Genomic DNA, 25,616 nt, shown 5'->3' on the forward strand with positions numbered 1-25,616 from the left:
ACTCTTGTTGGAAACGCCAAATCAGGCGTGGAGCATGAATGTAATCACTGGGCTCCCATGTTCTGTCCTGCGGACCATATCCTTTCCAGTCCACTAGATAGTAGAGTTTCGTTCTAACATACTTGGAATCTATAATGTCTTTTACTTCAAATTCTGGTTCTGCATGAATTATCACAGGCCCTGGTGGGGTAGTTACTCAGGTTCCAGGCTGAACCGGTTTCAGGAGGGATATATGAAACACTGGATGTATCAGCATGTGGGTTGGCAACGTCAGCTTTACTGCGGCTGGGTTTATGATGGATTCGATGGGGAAGGGCCCTAAAAACCGTGGGCAGAACGTCCGGGTTCCCTTTAGAGGAACATGCTTAGAGGCTAGCCACACCATGTCCCCTATTTGGTAGTCGGGGGCTTTTTCGCGATGCTGGTCCATGTACATTTCTTCTGGTGAGCTTTGGCTTGACGCAAATGTTCTTTGGCTCCCGTGAAGGCCTGCGAAATGGCCGCGTGTAGGTTGTCCAGTTCTGACGTGCGTGGGTGTCTGCCATTCACAGTAAAGAATGGAGTTCGCCCGGTACTTCTGTGTAGTGAGTTGTTGCAGGCATACTCAGCAATCCACAATAGATCCCTCCAATTCCCTTCCACTTGGTGAAGCGTTGGTTCGTCCTCTCCGTTTGACCATCCATTTGGGGATGATGGCTAGTGGATAATCGGATGTCTATTTGGGCCATCGAGCAACACTTCCTCCAGAAGTTAGACACAAATTGTGCATCTCGATCTGAAATCAAGACTGATGGGAACCCGGGCAGCCGTACCACGTGTTCAAGGAAGGTTCTAGCGAGACCAGATGTGTTTGGTAGACCTTTGAACAGGAAGAAATGGGCCATCTTGGAGAACAAGTCCACGATCACTAGGATAGTGTTATAACCTTGACAGGAGGGTAGGTCGGTGATGAAATCAAGTGATAATGTGTGCCACAGAGCCGGTGGAATGTCCAATGGTTGCAGGAGCCCAGCGGGTCTTTGCTTTGATGATTTATTCTGAGCGCAAATACCACAGAAAGCGATGAATTGAATGACATCTTTGCGCCACGTTGGCCACCAGTAACTTAGTTTCACCTGGGCCAGGGATCTGGCAATTCCCGGGTGGTTTCCATGAGGGAGTTGTGATACTCCAAGATGACCTGTTGTTGGAGTTCTTTTACCGGCACGAATAGCCGATTCCTGTAGTAAGGCAGTTGGTCCTTAACGCTATAGTGTTCTCCTCATGAACCCCACTCTTGTAGTTGCTCCTGAGTTAATACTTGCCGGACTTCATACTGCAACTCATCTTGAGTCATAGTAGTTGTAATGCCTAAGAGTCTGTCCCCCAGAATGATGGCCACGGGGTCAGGATGTGTATACAACACCTGATCGGTGCCCATGCATCAAAGGGCGTTAGCCTTGTCATTTTTGACCCCTGGTCGGTACGTGATCACATAGTCATACTCCGTGAAGAAAAGGGCCCAGCGCAGTTGTCAATAGGATTGAGCCTTTTTACTCTTCAGGTATTGTAGATTTCGGTGGTCCGTTATCACGGTGATAGTGTGTCTGGCTCCCAATAGATAGTGTCGCCAGGCCTTGAAGGCTGCCTTTATGGGCAGCATTCATTATCCGTGATGGCATAGTTGAGCTCAGGTAGTGAGAATGTTCATGACCAGAAAGCCACAGGATGTAGCTGGCCGGTGTGTGGGTCCCTTTGCGATAATACAGCACCCACCGCCATACTGGAAGCATCAGTCTCTGCCACATATGGAAGGTCTGGGCGTGGATGTCGTAAGATTGGAGCAGTCGTGAATTTCGCCTTGAGTTCTTGAAAGGCTTTTTCGGCCTCCTCTATCCATCAAAATGTCTTGTTGCACTTCCTTAATAGCGAAGTGATCGGGTGTACTATTTGCGAGAACCCTGGGATGAAACGGCGGTAAAAGGTTGCAAAACCTAGCATGCTGTGGACTCCCTTGAATGAGCTTGGAGCTGGCCAATTGAGGACGGCATCGACCTTCTGCACATCCATTCGTATTCCTTTTGGCGTGAGGACAAAACCCAGGAACTCTACTTCCGTTACGTGGAATGAGCATTTCTCAAGCTTGGCGTAGAGATGATGTTGACAGAGCTTGGTAAGGACGGCCCGTACATGCCTGACATGATCTTGCTCAGAAGCCGAATACACCAGGATGTTATTGATGTAGACTAAGGCGCAGACATCAATCAGCTCTCTTAGAACATCGTTCATGAAGTATTAGAATGCAGCTGGGGCTATTGCACAGGCCGAACGGCATCACTTGATATTCATATAAGCCATATTTGGTACGGAACGCCGTTTTTCACTTGTCCCCTTCTTTAATGCGCACAAGATGGTAGGCATCTCTAAGGTCCAATTTCGTGTAGATTTGGGCTTCCTTGACTTGGTCTAGCAGTTTCGGGATCAGAGGTAGGGGGTATCAGTTCTGGACGGTGACTTGGTTCAATGCAAGGTAGTCGATGCAAGTCCTCAATTCTCCTTCCTTCTTCGGTACGAAGAATAAGGGAGACGCTGCCGATGACTACGAGGGACGGATGAAACCGTTGGCCAGGTATTGCTTCAGATATGTCTTCAGATGTTGGTACTCAGGTTCGGTGAGCGCGTAGATACGGCCACAAGGAATTCGGGCTCCTGGTATCAGATCGATCTGGCAATAGTAGGGCCTGTGGGGTGGTATGGTATTCACTCGTTCCTTTTGGAACACGTCTTGAAAGTCCTGGTATTGAGTTGGTAAGGTAGCAACCACACCTAAGGCCTTTATCGTACCTTCCTGAACGGGTGAGTCGGCAGGCTTCCCCTTCCTTCCTTTGGGATAGCAGGTGTGTGTGCAGTCATGGGAGAAGACCAACTCTCGGGCACGCCAGTTGATCCGTGGGTTGTGAGCGATCAGCCACGGCATTCCTAGGATTAATCGGAACTGCGGTACTTTGATGAGGTCAAAGGTGATGGTTTCTCAATGGCCATCTTGACATAGGAGGGTAAGTTCTGTGCTACATTCGGACACTGTACCGGAGGCGATTTCAGTGCCATCTACAGTGGTTACAGTCTCTGTGGTGGGCTTAGAGCAGAGTGGGAGCCCCATCTTTGCTGCAAGATCCTGGTCCATGTAATTCCCCACGGCTCCGCTATCAATGCAAGCTTCCAACGAATGCATCTTTGATGGCTGTTGATGGGTAATTAGGATCACAGGCAAAGCAAAATGGGAGGTCTGCAGTTGGATTTCTTCGACCGACAATTGGACCACTACAATTGCCGGGTTTGGTAGTTTTCCGACTCTTCACTTGGTTTCTCCTTGTCTGTGGCTCCTACGGTTCTTCTTGGTGGTTTAACTGGACACTCCTTAAGGAAATGGCCTGCCTTTCCGCAGTACAGGCATAACTGCTGTTCTCTCCTCTTGTCCCATTCGGCTTTGATTAAAGGAGGCCTAACTCCTCCTAGTTGCATTGGTTCAATGGTACTTTCTGATCGCCGCTGGGCAGGCTCTTTGGGGCGCACGAACATGGGACGTACATCTGGTTTGCTTCGGTCTAATCTCCGATCTTGCAACTGATGGTCGAGTTGTATCACCAGATTAATTATCTTGGCACAGTCCTTGGGTGGATCCACTACTTGGGCCAGCACGTCCTTTAACTCCCCTCGCAAGCCCCGGTGGAACAAGGTGGTTCGTTTGTCCTCTGGCCATTTTGCTTAGACCACCAGCATATTGAAGGCGGCTATGTATGCCAACAGATCCTGGTTTCCTTGATGAAGGGACAAAAGTTTGTTGTCCAAAGCCTGTCCATGGGAGCGACGGGCAAAGAGTATTTCCAGCTCCTGCTGAAAGCCCCCAAAATCGTGTAACAGTGGATCATTCCGGCTGATGAACGGCACCGACCAGTCTGCTGCACTACCACTCAAGTAGGACAAAACAAAGGCCACTTGCGACTGGTCATTGGGAAACGCCCCAGGTCTGCACAAAAAGTGGAGGCGACACTGATTCATGAAAGTCGCGTATTTTCGGGGATCCCCCGAGAAACGCTCCAGTGGAGCTAGTGGAACTGTCCCAGGTAAATTGATATGAACCGGATTGCTCATGGGAGTTGGCATTGATGGGCTAATTCCTGGCAACGGGGCTTGTTCGGCCTGTGATTGAAGGAGTTGTCTGCCAAGATCATCAGTTCGTTCTTTGGCCACAATTAGTTCTCTCCGCAGGGCATTGGTTTATTGTCAGGTTGAATGTACCTCCACACGTAATGCCCCAACAACTGGGCCAACTGGTCGGTTTCCGAGATTTCCATACTAGGCGTCCGGGTGGATTATTATGTTTGGGCTTCGCGTTCTGTAACGCTCACCTTGTATCAACAGGGATGCCACCCGAATGGTCTGGAGCGCTTCTGGAATGGATTCACCTCCCCCGGGGACTCGTGCTGCCGTGGGCTTATTCTGGAAGACAGGAGTTCAGTTTTAGCCACAATCACCTTCTCGCGGGGCCCGCCTCCCAAGTGTTCCCCTTGCGACCCCCTTAAAGCCTCCCTCACCTTGTATTTCGATAAGGTGCGCTCTCCGTCCTGCCGTTCTGTGCAGGGGCGCGTTGTGGCTGGGCACCTTTCTGCCGAGTTACTTTACTGGCGTGGGCCCGGGAGTCCAGGCCGGCTGCGACTCCCCTCTTGAGGTAAGTCTTTAGTTTTGTAAAAGGAATGAGTGACTGCAATTGTTGTTGCCCTGTTGACCTTCTCCTTCTCTCGTTGATGCAGAAGGGGTGATGAAGACGTCGAGCTGATGGAGAGGGCAGTGCTCGAGAAGGTAAGAGAATGCGCGAAGCGCGGCACTATGAGCGTCTTTTGAATAAGGCTAACCTGTGCTATTCTTCCTTGCAGGTCGCCGAGAAGTTCCTGGAAGAAATGCAGCCAGATGGAAGCGTAGAATGGAAGATGTCCGGACGGCGGTTGAATTTCCAGGAGAGCTTCAGTAAGTAAGCGGAGGCTGGAGGCGATGGAATCGAAAGATGAACGCTTACTAATTGTCCTCTTCTTGTCTCTCCTCTCTAGAATGTTACTTACGGAAGAAGACGAGTTCCAGGGAAGATTCCGGAGCGATCGGGGAGCTGGTAAGGAGGAATAACAGTGTTCTTCTTCTCCCTGAAGATGAGGCCAAGGATGCTGCGAGCAGGTCTTGGTGAACGTCACGCTGCAAGTGCAGAACAACGCAAAGCGCGTGCCTCAGCTCGGGCGTGGCTTAAATAGTCAGCAGGTATCCCAGGTGCCTTCAGGGCGGACCATGCCCTGGATGCTAGACTGCATAATGCAGTTCCACGTCGATCCTTGTGGGGGCAGTCATGTTGGTCCATTCCCCAATGTAAACTTCACCTGCCATATGAGCCTGGCGCCAAAGGCGCCAGGACTGGCTCCAGGACAGCCGAGAGGGGCATGATTGGGCCCTTGGGGCCTTGCAGGAATACTGTGGTGAGGGCCAGAGACCCCGAGTTCCCAGGCCAGGGGTTATGGTTGTGACAAGAAGTTTAACTCTCGAGCATGTTATCACCGTTTTTTTCACACAAACACACACACACACACATCCAGGCACACAACCACGCACATGCGCACACACCAACATACTTTATTTCTTACCATAGCACACGTTAGAGAACCTGCGTCCGCCTCGGCGACGCTAGCAATGTCCATAAACTACTTGTCTTCATCGGCCGGTGGTTCTAACGCCTGTGTCATTGCGTCCTCTGTAAACAGACTCTCTAAAACATTCAGATCCTCATACAGGTCCTCCTTAAGAGCCTTAACAGATTCATCCATATCCACGTAGTCGGCATCAGTTTAGGGGTCATTTATACCATGAGTGGGATTGATAGTATAGAAATTCTTTGGTAGGGCCTCAACAGGGATCACCGCCTGGCTTTCACAAAGCTCATCCATAGCCGTGATGTCATCGGGTTCCCCGTCGACGACCCTTGTTGCAGCCGGCAGACTTTCAGGGCTGTAGTATTTTTGAAGGGCGTTCAAGGCATCGGCCTCTGTATTATCCTTAGAATAGTAGCTGTAGCTCGTCATAATTCCCGGTATCGGGGTCGCTGATCTTTCAGGATTTTCCAGGGTTTCAGGACCAGCTTGTACCTCCAAGCCAAACCCCGCTGTATATATGCATCCTACACGCCCCACCCCTAAAGGGGGGAAGCCCCTCATACATCATCTCCAGGCGCCCCACCATGCAAAAACCATGCACCACACTTCCAGCTCTTTCTGGGGACATCTGGGGTATAATGGTCAACACACATTCACATAAACTCCCAAGGTGGGGCTTTCAGATAAACCCACTTACCAGCTTCCGGGTTAGGGCACCCCACATGTGGGGACATCCGCTGGAAACCCTGTGGGGGCCCATAGGGGCTCCAGACTTTGGGGGGATCTCCCAGATACCCCTTATAATGCTACATCGCGTGGGCCATCCCCAATAGGGACCAGGACCCTCTTAAACACACATACTTCACTTCCAGGAGGGGGTCTCCGCCAAGGTGGAACTTCCAGGTCACCCAGCATGACCTCACTTCCGGCACGGGACCTCCCATGGGCGGATATCTGCTCGAATGGGGCGTGGAAACCTGTCAAGCTTTACTGCTGATGAAAGGTATCATCTCCCGCTACTGTTGTTCGTATTATTTATGCATATTATGATAAAGCTTTTTCAGCTATAACATAATTATAATAAATAAAATAATATTGTTGACGTGGAATTCCCGGTGGTACTGAATCCTGCTACCATTCTCTGTAATATCCCTACTGTGTTGACCCACTTCACAGTGATTAAGTTAAAGAATGCATTTTTATCAGCCCCCTTACACCCAGATTCTCAGTGCCTCACAGCATTTACGTATCATGGTCAGAGATTCAAGTACACAAGGTTGCCCCAGGGGTAGTGTGACTCACTGAATGTTTTCAACTGGGTGGTTTAAATGGATTTGGGAAATGTACATGCGTTCAGTATAGTAATCCAGTACGTGGACGATTTGGGACTTCAGAAGAGCAGTGTTGAGGAGATTCAATAACGCTCCTAACCCTGCTTGCGGTGAAGGGGCATAAAGTGAACAAAGAAAAATTGCAAAACTGCCAGAAAGAGGTAGTATATTTTGGGCACGTGATATCGTCGACAGGAAGGAAGGTAATGCCAGAGAGTGCCACTGCAGTCCAGAATACGCCCTTACCAGTGACAGTGAAACAAATGCAGCCGTTTTTGGGACTCTGCAACTAATGTAGATCATGGATCTTTGACTACTCTAGTTACGTGAGGCCCTTGCTGCAGGGACTTAAAGAAGCGCAGAAGGGGAGTGGTGTCATGGCCACGGGCCCCAGAACACAAAAACCACAGGCTGAGTGACGGGGGCAATGGGTCTATTGACTCACTTTTGTCCCTTTGGGACTCATAAACATAGGGGCCCTGGCTGGACTGACAGCCTCATATAGAGATGTGTAACGCTCCCCTGGTATCCACTGGGACGTCACTCAGCCTGTTCTGACCTCTTACGACCTCGAACCCTTCCCTGGAGTCTACTCGACTGGAGACTGGGCCTTGTTTTCTTGGAAAGTGTACTCTCCGTCCTGCTTTCAGCGCAGGGGCGCGTTGATTGATGCGGGCTCGTTGCTGCCTAGTTACTTCACTGGCAAGAGTCCGACAGGTAAGTATAATGAGTCTTTTGAACAGTTCTCTAACTTTGTTCCTTTCCTTCCTTAGATGATGGCCGGCGTCCGGGGATGGCGACGTACTGCTTAGATGAGTAGCGCTGAAGGCAAGTGAGAGCGCGATGCGCGATGCGACCCTTTTGTATTTGTATTGAACTGAGTTTTTTTTCTGTGTCTTTTAGGTGCCGCGACCTTTTCAGCGTGGATACCAGTTATGAAGAAGAAGTGCAGGGAGTAAGCGCGGTATGCAGCACCTCTAGATGTTTCCACGCTAACCTGGAGTGTCTTTTCCCTCTTGCAGATGGATGAGAAGTTCCGGAGACAGAGTTCCCCCAGAGCGGCTGGGATTCAGGTAAGCGTTTGAAGCTCGTACAGTCTTTAAAAATAAGCAAAGATTTGCTGAATGCGTACTAATGCCTTTTTTCTGTTCTTTTCCCTTTTCCTTGACACCGCCGAAGATGCCTGCATAACAGAAGAAGCGATGAATGATGGGCAGAAGCGCCGCAAGGTAAGGCTGTTCCTAACGGTGTTCTTGTTCTTGCAGGAGCTGAGCACAGAAGAAAGATGCAGGCCTACTGGAGACCGATCCAAACACGGTGTCACGCTGCAGGTACAGAAAACACAAAGCATGTTTCTCAGCCTGGGCGTGGCTTAACTTGTCTCTGGGCTAAACCACACCCAAAAGACTAGACTGCACATGCAGTTCTGGCAACCGAAATATGTGGGGGCAATCATCTTGTCCCCATCAAAGCACTACAAGTCCAATCCCCATTGTTATCCTATGGGAGTGAGTGAGTCTGGTGCCACAAGCTCCAAATCTGACTCCAAGTGGGTCTTTGGAGGGATGGAGAGGCCCTTGAGGGCCATGCAAGTGATCGTGGCCTGGCTCCAGCCTGACATCTTGGAGGGCTGGGGACATGAGGGGCAGGAATCATGACAGCACTCCCCCCAAGGCCCCTCTCAAGGTGGCTCTTCTGTCTGGTCCTGGTTTGTTTGGATGGTTTTGATGAAATCGTCTAAGCAAGCGAGGTGCATGGATGTACTCACAAGGCTCCCATGTCCTGTCTTGTGGACCATACCCCTTCCAGTCTACTAAGTAGTATAATTTGGATCTGACATACTTTGAATCCAGGATGTCCTTGACTTTGAATTCTGGCTCCCCGGCGACTACTACTGGCTGCGGTGGCGTTGCTACCCAGGTTGAACAGGTTTAAGGAGAGACACGTGGAACACAGGATGAATCTGCATGTTTGACGGCAAAGCTAGTCTGACCGCCACAGGATTTATCATGGAGGTGACAGTGAATGGACCCAGGTATCTTGGACGGAAAGATTGGGTTCCTTTAATGGACACGTGTTTAGATGCCAGCCAGACTTTGTCTCCCACTTGGTAGTTGGGGGCCTTTGCTCGGTGTTGATCAGCAAACTTCTTTTGGCGATTCTTAGCTTGAAGTAGGTGTTCAGCTGCCCTTTTAAAGGTTTGAGAAATGGTCGGGTGCAAGGTTTTGACTGCTGGCATTTCCAGGGTTGTAGGAACGTCCAACTCAGAAGTACGTGGGTGCCTGCCATACATGGTATAAAAGGGTGTCTGCCCAGTGCTGGTGTGTAGGGAATTATTATAAGCATATTCAGCTATCCATAATAGGTTGAACCAGCTACCTTCAGCTTGGTGCAAATGCAAAGCAGATACTGCTTGAGCGTCTGATTTGTCCTCTCAGTTTGACCATCCGTTTGGGGATGGTGACTGGTGGATAGCCAGATGTCGATCTGGGCCATAGAGCAGCCTTTTCTCCAGAAGTTAGATATGAATTGAGTACCTCGGTCTGAGATTAAAACTGAAGGAAACCCATGGAGCCGTAAGATGCCTTCAAGAAATACCTTTGCCAGAGTGGAAGCATTTGGGAGCCCCTTAAGAGGAATGAAATGTGCCATTTTTGAAAATAGGTCCACGACCACAAGAATAGTGTTAAACCCTTTACTGGGTGGTAATTTAGTAATAAAATCGAGGGACAACGTGTGCCTGGGTGCTGGTGGGATTTCCAATGGTTGTAATAGCCCAGCCGGTTTCTGCTTGGATGACTTGTTTTGAGCACACACTCCACAAGATAGGATAAATTGGATAATGTCTTTAAGCCACCAATAATTTTGTTTTACCTTGGCTACGGTTACAGCGATTCCGGGGTGGCCCTCGATCAAGGAATCATGATAACCGGACATGACTTGTTTTCGTAGTTCTTGGTTTGGTAAGAATAAACGATTCCTGAAGTAGGGCAACTGATCTTTTATCATGTAATGTTCTCCTTGTGCAATCCACGCTTGTAATTGCTCCGGACTCATCAAGTTTTGGATTTTTTCATGTAATTCTTTCTTAGTTATGGTTGCTGTGATTCCTAGGAGCTTGTCACTCGTGATAATTGCTATTGGGTCAGGGGTCTGATACCCTTGCTCTTTCACCCCCATACGGAAAAGGGCATCGGCCTTCCCGTTTTTCACCCCTGGTCGAAATGTAATCACGTAGTCATATTCAGCAGAAAAAAGAGCCCAACGTAGTTGTCGTGAGGATTGGGCCTTTGCCGTTTTTAGGTACTGGAGGTTCCGGTGGTCAGTTATTATGGTGATTGTGTGTCTGGTGCCCAAGAGGTAGTGCCGCCATGCCTTAAAGGCTGACTTAATGGCCAAGAGTTCTTTGTCTGGGATAGCGTAATTGAGTTCAGGGGGTGTGAATTTACATGACCAGAAGGCAACAGGGTGTAACTGGCCCGTTTCGGGGTCCTTTTGTGAGAGGACGGCTCCCATAGCCATGCTTGAGGTGTCCGTTTCCACCAGGTATGGGAGTTCAGGGTGAGGGTAGCGTAAGATTGGGGCAGATGTGAATCTTGCTTTGAGTTCCTGGAAAGCTTCATCGGCTGCTGTTGTCCACTTGCAACGTTTTGTTGCTTTTCCTTAGCAATGACGTGATGGGATGCACGATTTGCGAAAATCCTGGGATGAACCGGTGGTAGAAGTTTGCTAAACCCAGCATACTTTGAACCCCCTTGAATGAATTTGGGGATGGCCAGTTCAGGATAGCATCTACCTTGTGTACATCCATTCGGATTCCATTCGGGCTGAGAATAAAGCCCAGGAATTCCACCTCGGAGATGTGGAATGAGAACTTTTCGAGCTTGGCGTAGAGCTGGTGTTGACAGAGTTTCTCCAATACGGATCGGACGTGGTTAACGTGGTCCTGCTTTGATGCGGAATATACTAGAATATCGTTGATGTACACTAGAGCACAGGCATCAATCAATTCCCGTAGGACATTGTTCATGAAGTATTGAAATGCTGCAGGCACGTTGCAAAGGCCAAAGGGCATTACTTGATATTCATACAAGCCGTATTTGGTGCGAAAAGCGGTTTTCCATTTGTCCGCCTGTTTTACGTGAACAATGTGATATGCCCCCCTCAGGTCTAGTTTTGTGTAGATTTGGGCATCTTTGACTTGATCAAGCAATTCAGGGATCAGTGGCAGGGGGTAGCATTTTTTTTTACGGTAACCTGGTTCAGTGCGCAATAGTCAATGTACGTTCTCAAGTCCCTCTCCTTTTTTGGTACGAAGAATAGAGAACTGGCTGCTGGAGACTTCGAGGGACGGATGAACCCGTTGGCCAGGTATTGGTCAAAATAGGCCTTCAGGTGCTGGTTTTCTGGTTTCGTGAGTGCGTAAATTCGCCCACAAGGGATTTGTGCACCGGGTATCAGGTCGATTTGGCAATCGTATGGTCTATGTGGTGGCAGGGTATTAGCCTGTTCTTTCTGAAAGACACCTTGAAAGTCCTGGTATTCACTTGGTAGGGTGCCGATTGCCACAGTTGCAAGCGTGGAGGTTCTGGTGTCTATTGGTTGTTTCTCTTGGCGATAACATGTGTGGGTGCAAGTCTCGGGAAAGGCCAATTCTTTTGCTCGCCAATCGATTCGAGGATTGTGAGCTACCAACCATGGTATTCCCAAAATCAACCAGAACTGAGGTGCCTTAATGAGGTCGAAAACGATAGATTCTTGGTGTCCATCCTGGCACAGAAGGGTTAAAGCTGCAGTGCATTGGGATACTGGACCAGAAGCTATTTCCGTGCCGTCGACAGTGGTAACAGTGTCAGTGGTTGATTTAGGGCATGACGGAAGCCCCATCTTTGCCGCAAGATCCTGATCAATGTAATTCCCAACGGCTCCGCTGTCAATGTACGCTTTTACTGCGTGCATCCGAGATGGTTGTTGGTGATTGATCAAGACCACAGATGCAAAATGGGAGGTCTGTAGTTCACTTTCTTCGCTCGACAAGTGGACCCCTACACTTTCCGGGCTGGAGAGTTTTCTGATTCCTTGCTGGTATCTTCCTTGTCCGTGGCCCCTACCGTCCTCCTCGGTGGCTTCACAGGGCACTCTTTAAGGAAATGACCTGACCTTCCACAGTACAGACATAACTGCTGCTGTCTCCTTTTATCTATTTCCGCTTTAGTCAAGGGGGATCTGACCCCCCACCGATTTGCATTGGTTCTCCTGAACCTTCCGTTGTGCGGGCAATATTGTCCTTTGAACGCACATACATAGGGCGAGGGTCCGGTCTGGTTCGATATGCTCTTCAGTCCTGCAATCTATGATCCAGTTGAACAATAAGGTCAATGAATTCTGAGCAGTCTTTCGGGGGTTCACTACTTGTGCGAGAACATCCTTGAGCTCCCCCCGCAACCCCTGATGAAATAACGTGGTTCTCTTCTCCGCTGGCCATTCTGCTTCAACTACGAGTCTATTGAATGTGGCTATGTATGTTGATAGGTTTTGATTCCCTTGGCGTAGGGACAGAAGTTCGTTGTCTAATGCCTGCCCATGAGCACGAAGGGCGAACAGCTTTTCCATCTCCTGCTGAAAGCCCCTGAAGTCATGCAGCAAAGGATCATCTTGGGCCACAAAGGGTACAGACCAGTCTGCGGCGCTACCACTCAGGTAGGATAGCACAAAAGCGACCTGTGATTGGTCATTCGGAAAGGCCCCTAGTCTACAAAAAAAGTGCAGGCGGCACTGGTTCATGAACGTTGCAAACCTCTTGGGATCCTCTGTAAATCGTTAAGGCGGGGCCAAGGGAACTGCCCCAGGAAGGGTTATCTGAACGGGATTGGGTGATGGTGCTAGCATCAAGGGCATGCTTCCCGGCAATGGTGCATGCCCTGCTTGTGACTGGAGAAGTTGCCGGCTTAAATCATCAGTGCGTTCTTTGGCTACTATCAGCTCTCTCCTCAGGGTGTTGGTCTCCTGTCTGGCTGCGTGTACTTCGGAACGTAGCTGCCCCAACATGTGGGCTAACTGGTCGGTTTCTGATGTTTCCATGACGCCCAGGTGGATTTTGATGAGAGGCTTTGTGTTCTGTAACTCGCACCTGGTATCCACAGGGACGTCACTCAGCCTGCTCTGACCTCTTACGACCTCGAACCCTTCCCTGGAGTCTACTCGACTGGAGACTGGGTCTTGTTTTCTTGGAAAGTGTACTCTCCGTCCTGCTTTCAGTGCAGGAGCACGTTGATTGATGCAGGCTCGTTGCTGCCTAGTTACTTCACTGGCAAGAGTCTGACAGCAAAGTATAATGAGTCTTTTGAACAGTTCTCTAACTTCGTTCCTTTCCTTCCTTAGATGATGGCCGGCGTCCGGGGATGGTGACGTGCTGCTGATATGAGTAGCGCTGAAGGTGAGTGAGAGCGCGATACGCGATGCGACCCTTTCGTATTTGAATTTAACTGAGTTCTTTTTTCTGTGTCTTTTAGGTGCCGTGACGTTTTCAGCGTGGATACCAGTTATGAAGAAGAAATGCTGTGAGTAAGCGCGGTATGCGGCGCCTCTAGATGTTTCCACACTAACCTGGAGTGTCTTTTCCCTCTTGCAGATGAATGAGAAGTTCTGGAGACAGAGTTCCCCCAGAGCGGCTGGGATTCAGGTAAGTGTTTGAAGCTTGTACAGTCTTTAAAAATAAGCAAAGATTTGCTGAATGCTTACTAATGCCATTTTTCTGTTCTTTTCCCTTTTCCTTAGGAAGCAGCGTGCCGGGATGGGAATGACACCGCCGAAGATGCCTGCAGAACATAAGAAGCGATGAATGATGGGCAGAAGCGCCGCAAGGTAAGGCTGTTCCTAACGGTGTTCTTGTTCTTGCAGGAGCTGAGCACAGAAGAAAGATGCAGGCCGACTGGAGACCGATCCGAACACGGTGAGTGTCACGCTGCAGAAAACACAAAGCATGTTTCTCAGCTTGGGCGTGGCTTAAATAGTCTCTGGGTATCCCAGGTGTCTCTGGGCTGAACCACACCCAAAAGACTAGACTGCACATGCAGTTCTGGGAACCGAAATATGTGGGGGCATCCATCTTGTCCCCAACAAAGCACTACAAGTCCAATCCCCAATGTTATCCTATGGGAGGGAGTGGGTCTGGTGCCACAAGCGCCAAGTCTGACTCCAAGTGGGTCTTTGGAGGGATGGAGAGGCCCTTGAGGGCCATGTAGGTGATCGTGGCCTAGCTCTAGCCTGACATCTTGAAGGGCTGGGGACATGAGGGGTAGGAATCATGGCAGATGTGAGCAGGAACACTTTATTTCAGTGCAGGAGTGGTTTTATTTTACTTCAGTGCACACTTTATTTCAGTGCAGGAGTGCTTTTGTTTTCCTTCAGTGCTGGAGTGCTTTTATTTTACAAGAGCTTTCCAGGTGCTGAAAGCCTTTATTCCAGAGAACATCCCCATGTGCTGACTCATCGGGCGTGGCTCCCTAGGCCTGGTCTTCAGGTGCTGACTCATCGGGTGTGGCAGGGCATGGCAGCAGGCAGTCCAGAGCTACTGGGCGTGGGCAGGAACAAGACTATATAAACCCACCGATCCCTCAAGCAAACACTTTGCGTTACTTTGCACCTCCGTGCAACATGACGCTCACTGCCACCTGGACCAGCTACTTACCTCGTGATCCTGCAACAGCAGCATCCTTACCTGAACCCTGGCTCGCATCTCACGGCAATGCTCCATCTTCTTGGCAGAACCCGAATCGACGCCGCAGCACCTGCGCAACCCCAGGGATGCCACATCCTGGTAGAAGAGGTCTGGAGAAGGGGTCAGGGACCACAGGCTGCATACTCATATGACCCCCCCTTATATTCACGCAGGAAACGCACTGCTCATCACCGCAGTTCCCCACACAGACGCAGAGGGAGGAACAGACTAGAGGAGTTTTATCCCTGGGAGGGCTGCGACCGTGCCCCAACGCCTCTGCAGAGAACAGGTGAGCGTAACAAGGGGTCTGATAGAATGGTCTGAAGAAATGGTGACCTGCTTTCAGGAATCAAGGTGGCGATCAGCGGTAATCAGCAATTCTCCAATCCTGGCGACCCCAAATTACAAGAAACCATTGTATCTGTTTTCTCACCCAAACAGACAAGTAATGAATGCCGTCCTGGCCCAGCAAACATCACTGGTCCATAAACCTTTAGCATACTATAGTGAACTCCAAGACCCAGTGATGCAAGGGCAGTTCCCTTGTGAACAAGCTCAGCATCTGCTTTTCCAATTCTTCAACCATTACTTTGGGTTGCCCAGTGACATTGTACATGGAGCATGTGGTCTTTGCGATCTTGGAACAATCCAAGTCAACTTTGACGACCCAAAGTGTCTCAGGGTATGAAGTTATTCTATCGAATGCTTCCATACATCCTGTACAGTGTCACTAAGTCAATCCTGCGACATTTGTAGCCGAGCCAGTGAAACCTGATGACCTTGTCCACAATTGTGCAAGGTATGAGGGAGAAGGGGAAGAGAGGACAAGTGTTAAGGGGGATGCCTTGGAGGGAGGTGAGATACTTTTTGTAGACCGGTCCTCAACAATCATTCAGGACACTGGTGAGAGGCATATATGTGAAGCCCTTGTGGGTCTTGTGGATGGGGAATACTAGGTCAGACTGAAGAAACGGTTGCCTTCGCATTACTCAGTGCAAGCAGCGGAAATAATGGCACTTATAGAGGCGCCAGAAATTAGTAAGGGGAAGGTAATCACTATTTATTCTGACTCTGCGTATGTAACATCCGCTGTGCATTCAGGCTCGTCAAGGTGGCAGAGAAGAGGGTTTAGGCGATCTGACTGGACCCCCATCCGGAATGCTGCAGTGCTGTCCAGATTGATCAAAGCGCTAATATTGTCCACAGAGGTAAGGATTGTTAAATGCACTGCGCATACTAATCGTACTAATCCAATAGCACTTTGAAATTATGCCACAGACAGGGCAGCGAAAGAAGCAGCATATTGGCCAGTCCCAGATCCCCAGATAATGGAAACTACATCCCGACAGGTACAGTTGCCAGCTCCATACACTGCAGTCCCTTTGCTTCAAATGATAGTAATGCAGGGAAAAACACCTACGGAGGAACAGGAGCTCTGGGTAAAGAGGGGAGGTGCCCTCTCGCCAACAGATTTACTGTGGAGACAGCAGTTTACGGGGAAGGTAGTAATACCTGTAGAACTGCTTCTCATGGCTCTAGAGCAACTACCCGTTGCACACTTCTCAGTGACAAATCACGGGAGAGCTCCAGGGGGAATGGTTCATACCAAACCTCCAAGAACAAGTAAGTAGATTTGTAAGGAATTGTATAGTCCGCAGATAATTGAATCCTGGTAATACCATGAGGATGGCAAGAGGAGCTTTCCCCATGCCCTCAGGGCTATTCCATGATCTCCACATAGACTTTGTGGACATGATCAAAAAAGTTACAATTGTCGTTATCTGATTGTTGTAGTCTTTGCATTTTCCTGTTGGCTCGAGGCTAGTACACCCTGATGCTAACTTTGCAGCAACATATTTGGTGAGGGAGATATTTCCACAGTGGGGAATTTGTAAGGTCCTGAAGTCTGACAATGGGACCCACTTCTTTAATGCCTTATTTGCAGAGATTACTTCACTCTTGGGGATTAAGCACAAGTTGTGTTCGGTATACCACCATCAGGCCAACAGAATAGTGGAAAGGCTAAATGGCAAGGCTAGATTGTCTAAGGTATGTAGTGATTTGCATACACATTGGCACTATTGCCTACCAATTGTTCTGTTTTATTTAAGGAATCATCCAGGGAAAGATCACCACCTTAGTCCTTAGGAGATTGTGACTGGGCATAGTTTGTAACCAACGCTCTCACCTGTATGCACAGCATCAGATGCACATAAATCAACAGAGATTCTTGGTGAGGAGTTTAGGGAGTACCTTAGGGCCTTAAACAAAAATGTCAGACTTATTTCTTCACAGTTTGTGTCTCCTCACCAACAGTCTACAGGAGAAAGCGGAAAAAGAATCAGATGATCTGAACCAGCAACAACTATTCCCTGGGGACCTGGTATACGTCTGTACCTTAGTTCAACGCTGGAATGAGCAGCGTTTCCATGGGCCACACTGTGTTTCCATCTGTTGTGAAGGTGGAGGGCAGCAAGAACTGGGTCCATCTTAGCAATGTATGAAGGGATACCGACACAGGAGCAGACTCAAAATTAAGTATGCCCTAAGGATTTGCCGATCATTCCAGTAGAAAAGGGGGGAGCGAACATAGACCAATAGCTGTCATTTTTGAGAATAAGGGGAAACTTTGGATTTAAAATTAACAATAGGATGATTGATTATGTCTTTCTCATTGTTCTTGTTATTGTGTTCAAATATGGCAAATAGTATGTGAATGTTTTAAACGTATCTAGTATTGTAGAATGTGATCAAATATTATTGAGGTCACAAAGAAGTATGGACTCTAACTTTATGGACATTAATGATATAAATTCAGATTCAATAATGGATGCCCATGGTTTTGCAGCAGATAACGTATGGTACAGCTATATGAGGAGAGTGGGGAGAGAGAGATGGGTAGGATTTTGCTACATCTGCTCTCTCATACCCATGCAGCTGGTGTCCCTAGGGTGTTTATCTCAGATGAGGTAGAGTTAGCAGAGCCTCTGTGTCTAGTGAACCTAGCTCTGTGCAGAGTACGAAGGCAGTTTCAAGGGAAATCATTCACAGCATCTATTTTACCTGCTGATGAAGAATGTTCGGCTACAGATCATAAAAAGCAGAAGAATGTGCATTGTACGCAGAGTCCAGTTGAATTTAAAAGGAGCTAACCGTCCTGGAGGTGGAGCAGCTCTGATCTTTCCGGATTGGGTTCCACCCTCTGTCATCCCTATGCAGGCCTACTCCTCCTTTAAATGCCTGGTCTACAGGATATGCTGTCTATCTCTCCTTGCGTCTCTCGTAACTGTGGCCACCATCTACAGGCCACCTGGCCAGGTCGCCGTGTTCCTCTCCTTGCCTCCACTTTTCAACTTCTGCTCCTCAGAGATCTCAACATCCACCTGGATGCTTCTAATCCCTCCTCTGGGCTTTTCCGCAACCTCTGCAGCACTCTCTCTCTTTTCATTCGGCTGTCTGGCCCAACACACTCTGACAGACATTCTTTGGATGTTCTCATCACCTCAGACATCCCCCCTCTCTAACCCTTTCATCACTACTCTCTCTTGGACTGACCACTTTCTACTCTCCTCTCATCTAAAACTCTCTATCCCTCAGGCAATGCCTACCCCCCAACACCGCCACCTACCTTCTCGGTCATTCGGCTCATGAAGCGTGTGTCAGTGGATGTCTTTGCCTCTACTTTCTCTGCTTCTCATACTCTTGCAGTTGACTCACACCCTGACACAGCCCTTTCTAATCTGCATCTTTCTATTTCCAACACCCTGGACATCCTTACCCCTGTGATGAGAATCCGGCTGAAGCCTACCTCCAAGTGCAACTCTTGGTATGATTCCAACCTCGCCGTCCTGAAACTCTAGTGCACAGTGGCTAAGAGAAAGTGGAGGGCTTCAGGCACATCCTCTCACAAACTGGCCTGCTGCCTGCTCCAAAGGCAATACAGACTCTCTGTCCTGTCCAAGAAGAGAGCACACATTCAAGCCTGCATCTCTGTGGCTTCTAACAACACAGCCAAACTATTTAAAATCTGCAAGGAACTGGACAATCATGTTGCAGTCTCTACCTCTCCTGTTCCCTCCCAGGCCCTCTGTATGCCCCTGGCTTCTCACTTCCCCACTAAAACCCAGGACATCCTGTCCTCTATCTCCTCTTCCTCTCCCTCTTACTCTCTCAGCCCCCCTTTGGCCATCTCTCCCTCTCCTCTTCCTTTCTCCTCTTTCTCTCTGATAACAACTGACAAGGTTTCTAGACAAGTCTGATCTATGTAAGTGTTGTCCAAACAGGTGCTACCCTCCTCCTCCAGAACCATCAAGGAGCATATTGACACCCTCGCTCCAGCCTTGGATGATTTATGTAATCACTCTTTTGCCCTCTCCCTTAAGCACTGCCTTGTACACCCCCTCCTCAAGAAGCCGTCTGTCGATCCTACCTGCCCGGCAAACTATCGCTCAATCTCCATCACCGCTTTCCTCTGCAAACTCTTGGAGAACCTGGCTATCTCCCAGCTTACTATCAACACTGGATCTGTTGTTGTCTCCATGACCATCAGTCTGGCTTCAGAGGCACGGAAACTGCTCTCCTGAACACCCGTGAAGATCTGCTCTCTAACCTTGATTCCAGCACTCCTTCTATCCTCATCCTCCTTGATCTTTCCTCATGGTCAACCACACCATCCTGATCAATCAACTCAGTGAGATCCTGGGCATCACAGATCAGGCCCTGGAGAGGTTGACTTCCTTCCTCTTGGATCACCCCTCCCAGGTCCAACTTGGTACCTTTCTCTCTGCCACCTCTCTCTCTACCTGTGGTGTTCCCCAGGGATCTATCCTCAAACCCTGGTTTTTAAACCTCTACTTGGCCCCTTTGGCCCACCTGATCTCTACCTTTTCCTCTAACTTTCAGTGCTATGCGGATGACACTCAGCTTTCCTTCATGCTCCCCTCAGCCTCCTCTCCTCTCTCGCTCCTTTCTGACTGTCTATCCGCGATTCAGGATTGGTGCACCTCCAACGATCTATGCCTTAATGCCAGTAAGACGGAGATCCTTCTCATTGGGACCCCTGCTTTCCTTCTCTCACTCTGGCCGCCTGCCTTGGGCCCTCTTCTCTTGCCTTCCGGGGAGGCAAAAAACCTTGGTGTCATCTTCAACTCCATTCTCTCTTTCTCTCCTCAAATCTCGGACGTCGTGAGAAATCCCACTACCAGCTGCACCTCCTCAAAGTGACCATTCCCTTTCTCACTTTACCCCAGAAGCTCACTGTCTCCAGAACCCTGGTTCTCTCTAAGCTGGACTACTGCAACAGCCTCTTTCTCAATCTGCTGTCCTCTACTCTCTGCCCTCTGCAACTAATCCAGACCAGGACTGCAAGACGTGTATCCCTCCAGCCCTGAAATCTCTCCACTGGCTCCTTGTGGCTGCAAGGATCAAGTTCAAGACCCTTTGCATTGTCCACAAGGCTTTCTGGGGCCGGGCCCGCACTACATCCAGCACTCTCTTCCAAATTATCTTTGTTCTCGAGCCCTTCGCTCAGCTACCTCCAACTCTCTAAGGGTTAGACGCTTCTCCAGGTAGAGAGTGGGGGGTAGATCTCTCTCCTCTGCAGGTGCCTCCCTCTGGAATCGCCTCTCTGCCCCTCTCAAAATTGAGACAGACCACCGGAAGTTCTGGCAGAAGCTCAAAACATTCCTCTTCTCCTGTGCTTTCCCTCTATCCCTCCCCTGTGGACCTACCTGACCTGCTTGTCTGCTGTACTGACTTGTTGCTTGGCTACCCTCAGAGTCTCACTAGGTACTAGGCTCTTTCTTGATCAGTCACCCTTGCACTGCCTCCGGGCCTACCACGCACTTAGGGGCTGTAACTAACCCTACAGTCCCTTGTTCTTCTTGCACTACCCAGAGCTGTGCTACCCTGGCTGCACTTATTCAGAGCATTGCTGCCCTGTTTTCCCCTCCCCTCTCCCTTGCTCTCCCCTCACTTTCCCCTTGCATTTCTCTTTCTCACACTTGCATGATCTGAATGACACAAGGACTAGTAAGATTGTTTGTCTTGTCCTCCCCCTGTCTTCCCTCCCTTGTCTTGTCACGGCTAGACACACTTGTGTACCGACGCTTTACAAATGACTTTTCATATCATATTGTGAACAACCGATGGAAGCGAGGGGTGAAGAGTTTCAAAGCTGGAAGGATGAGGGGATTTTCAGAAGAAGGGGTGGCCCGTGTAAACCAAGAATGTGGGAATGTGCAGCAGAATTATTTAAAATATCTGACATGGCTCAAGGAGCCAGAAAAACCTGTTAAGATACAGACACACATTTTTCTCTGTATTTTAAGGGTGATGGCACGATGCCTGTTGGCACAAATGGGAACTGCAGCCACACGCTTCACATCGCTGATCTAGCTGGAGGTACAGCTATGCTTCTTGATGTGTTTTGGACTTGTGGACAGTATGCCTACAGACAATTGGCTCCAGCCTGGTGAGGTGTGTGCAGTCTCACTATGTTACATGTGCCTGTCCTTGTAATTCCTGAGGAACACTTAGTACTTGCCCATTCAATGCCCAAAGCAACATCTGTGCCCCCTTTGTCCCCTGTGCCCCTTGCGTCCCCTGTGCCAGATATGGACAATTTAGTGACTTTGCCTGATCGTGAAGACGAAGAGCCCCTGTAACAGACCAAGCGGTCATTTCGGCAACATCTTCAAAAGCTCTTATGGACATTCCGGAGCCGTATCGTTTGTTCAGCCGGACTGAAGTCTTTTTTACCTCTCTCCTGGCTCCTTGTGTCCAAGCTGCTGTGAATAGTGTGGGCTAACAGGTGGCGCTTAAGGCCGCCTATAAGCCGTAACTATTGCATTAGAGTTCAGATAGAGAGAAATGGCATATGAGGAGGGAAACAAAGCTTGTGGGTGGTTGTGATGCTGGAAATGCATCAGAGGGACAGGGCCTCTGAATCCTTGTCCTTTACTGCTTTTTATCGTGTTTCCTGTCATGTTTTCTGCCCAGGAGTCCATGTGGGACTCCTGGCAGTGCAGCTCTCTCTTTTGGTTTGGTGAACAGGCCCATGGGATACCCTTATGGCACCCATGGGTAGGGGTACAACCCTGTGCCCCTAGTGTATGTTTTTGGGCGGGCACCTGTGGGTGGCCCACAGAGCAGGGTATGGGCTGGTGGCAGCTCCATGCTGAATTTGACAGGCGCTCTGGGTGTCCTCCATTTTGGGATACCCAGGCCCTGCCATTGGGATCAGTTGATTCCTGATAGGAAACAAGATGGCCCCTGTGGCCTCTTGCTTTCTATTGCCTGTTACCTTGTTTCCCAAAATCCTGGGAAGCCCTGACTCTGTCCCTTCCCCCTGACTGGCTGTTGGGTGGAAGTTCCATATATGGTGTTGTTGTGAAGGTCCAGCTAGACTGACTGGAGCCTTCCCAGTGACTGTATGTTGTGGGTACCTCCTGTGGGTGGGACCTGGGTGAATGGAGTGTGTGACCAATATACACTCCTTGTTGTGGTTGTCTGGTTTCTGGCATGAGAGACAAAGACTGAGACAGCCCTGCCCAAAACTGGCCTGAATGCAGTGTGTAGTGTTGAATGGCTGGGTACTTGTCCCATAAACATAAAGACATAAAGACTGTGTTCTAACCAATACAGTGTGTGGACATTCCTTTGTGGGGGTTTGGGGACTACACTGTACTTAAGAACCAGCCTGCATCACCTCCTGAGAAGCTAGGCCTTGATTGCTCGTCCATTGCTACCGTAATAGAGAATCTTGGCTGGGGTCTTCTGTGCCTCTCTTCTACCATATAGAGAGCAGAAGTACAGACACCCCCACCCCTTTACACTGGTGGCAGCGGTGGGATGCTTATGGTTTTAAGAATCAGTGTATAACCGTGCCACTTACAAAATATCTGCACTTTATTAAATTAAGGTTTAGTTGTGTACAAGATAACTGCATTACAAACAATGGAGTCTATTGCAAATGGCAAATTGACTCAAATGAGCTTGGAGGCTCTCCAGAGTGCTTGTGAAGCCAGGGAGTTAGACTTTGTGGATAAGTCTAGGGCTGAGCTGATAGCTGCCCTGGTGGACTACCAGACTGATGGTGAAACTCTTGATGAGGGGGGGGAATGCAACCAATGAGGACTCTGCCCCTAGGGTTTCTGCTGAATCTGTTTCTGGGAATGCCGCCATTCCTGCCGCCTCTGTTCCAAACCCCAGCAATTCCTTGGAGCTTGAGTTATTAAGGATGAAATTGGCCTTTGAATACCGCAAGTTGGAAATAGATGCTAAACTTAAGAAAGAGGAGTTGGCTCAACAAGTGGAGCTCAATAATAAGGACCTTGAACTCAAGAGCCAGGACACTGAATGTCAGAGAATCCAGCTAGAGAAAGCTAGAGTGGAGACTTCAGCTAAAACCAGTGAGAGTGTCAGGTCCCCAGCCACCACGTTTATGAAAGATTTGGTTGGTGTGTTTGTGGAGGGTTCAGATATCCTCCAATGGATTGAAGCGTTTGAAATGGCTTGTGCGATTCATGATGTTGATAAAAGAGATTGGGCTAAGTGTTTGTTAAGCAGAGTGCCTCAAACTGGATATGACTGTATTCTGAAGCTGAGTGTGGAAGAAAGGGGTCAGTATGAGTGTATGAAGTCTGCTTTGATTGCCAAGTTTGGCAAGACACCTACCCAATACCTTAGAAGGTTCAGGGATTTTAAGAAAAGAGAGAATGTGTCTTGGGTTGACTGGGTGAGTGCTGCGCACATGAACATGATGGGGTGGATTGATGGATACAAGGTTAAGACTTTTGTTGAATTGTCCCACCTCTTGTTTTTTGAGCATTTTTCTGAAGCCTGTTCACCAGAGCTGCGTCAGTATGTGGCTGACCAGAACATTTTGGACCCCTTTAAGCTGGCTAGGTTGGCTGACAAGTGGGTCTCCCACCGGGTGTCCCCTAAGGACTACAGTGGGAAGGACAAGGACAAAGAAAAGGGGGCCTCTCAGAAAGCTGAGGAGTCCCACAAGCAGTCACAGTCGGGTAAACCTAAACCTTCCTCTCCCAAGACCCAAAAATGGGGATAAGTCATCTGTGGGTGGGAATAAGAGTAGTGGTCCACCTGCTGCAAAGCAGGCGCCCAGTGGTTCCAGTACCGTACCCCGCACTCCTGGCGCTTGTTGGGACTGTGGGGCTCTGGATCACAGAAGGGGTGATTCCAAGTGTAAAGGTAAGGCACTTGGAGTAGAGGTTGTCAGCCTGACCTACCCTTACCCCGTGTCTGAGGTGGAGGCCACTGTCCTCCCCTCCACTACCGGGATCACATTGGGTGCTCCGGTAGAGATTTCCTTAGTGTCCCTTGGGGCCTGGGACTAGTATGCAGAAGTACTGGCGACTATCTCACAGAACACCCGTAGGTTTTTGAGAAGTGTCCTCTTGAATGGCCAGCCTTCTACTGGTTTGAGAGACACTGGGGCAAGCATGACAGTGGTGGACAGGACCCTGCTCAAGCCAGAGGACTATGTAGGTGCTCCTCTGAGAACCACCAGGTTAGCTGGTGGGCCTCCCAAATTATCGCCTGTAGCCTTAGTCACACTCATGATTGGAGACAAGACAGCAAAGCTTCCTGTCCTAGTTCAGGACAATGTCCCTGCTAACATTCTGTTAGGAAATGATCTAGTAGAGTTGGGGTTGATCTCGGATGGTCTTCCCATGACTGCTGCTGCAGTCACTAGGTCACAGGTGACACCGGGTCTGGCTGTGAGGCAGGTACCCGAGCCAAAGGCGAGGCCTAAGGCAAGAAGAAGGAAGACCAAGAAGGCCACCTCTGTGGAGGGAACACCTTCTCTTCCTGCTGTTCCGACAGCACCCATTGGGATCCATGCTCCGGACGGGCTGGGTCCAGTGGAAAACCCAAACTCAACTCCTGTGGCAGAAGAGACAGAAGACTCTCCCGTGGGAGAGGTTCTCAACCCGGAGGATCATCCCGACCTTCAATGCTTGTTAGCTGAAGGGGGACCCTCCCGGGCAGACTTCTGTAAGGGACAGAGAGAGTGCCACTCTCGAGAGACTGAGGAAACAGGCCCTGCCCCAGGCACAAGGAGAAGTGCCTAGGACATTCCGGATTTATTGGGAGGGTGAGCTCCTTGTTAGTGAGCCCACTAAGCCTGACCCTGGTGCCCTCAAGAGGTTGGTGGTACCCCAGGTTTACAGGCCCTTCCTACTGCAGTTGGCGCATGAGGTGCCCTTGGCTGGTCATCTTGGGACCAAGAAGACTAAGCAGAGGCTCTCTGCCCATTTCTACTGGCCACGGATGGGAGTAGAGGTGGAGTCCCACTGCAGGACCTGCCCAACTTGTCAGTTGTCTGGCAAGACTGGAGGCAGTGTCATTGCCCCACTGCAGCCATTGCCAGTGGTTGGCACACCATTTCAGAGGGTGGGCATCGACATCGTCGGTCCCCTTGACCCCCCCACTTCAGGTGGACATCGGTTCATCCTGGTCTTGGTAGATCATGCCACCAGGTACCCTGAGGCAATACCCCTTCGGACTGTTACTGCCAAGGTGGTTGCCAGGGCTCTCCTGGGCATTTTAACCCATGTTGGATTCCCCAAGGAGGTTGTCTCTGACAGAGGATCAAACTTCATGTCTAGTTACATGAAAACCATGTGGAAAGAGGGCGGGGTAACCTACAAGTTCTCCACCTCTTACCACCCCCAGACCAATGGTCTGGTTGAGAGATTTAATAAAACTCTCAAGGGCATGCTAGGGGCTTTGGAAGAACCACTAAGGAGGAAATGGGATCTCCTCCTGCCATGCCTGCTGTTTGCTTACAGAGAGGTACCTCAAGAGGGTGTTGGTTTCAGCCCCTTTGAGTTACTCTTTGGACATCCCGTGAGGGGGCCCCTCGTCTTG

This window comes from Ambystoma mexicanum, chromosome 2q (genome assembly GCF_040938575.1).
Source record: "Ambystoma mexicanum isolate Mex_15411 chromosome 2q, UKY_AmexF1_1, whole genome shotgun sequence".
In the NCBI taxonomy this organism is placed as follows: domain Eukaryota; kingdom Metazoa; phylum Chordata; class Amphibia; order Caudata; family Ambystomatidae; genus Ambystoma; species Ambystoma mexicanum.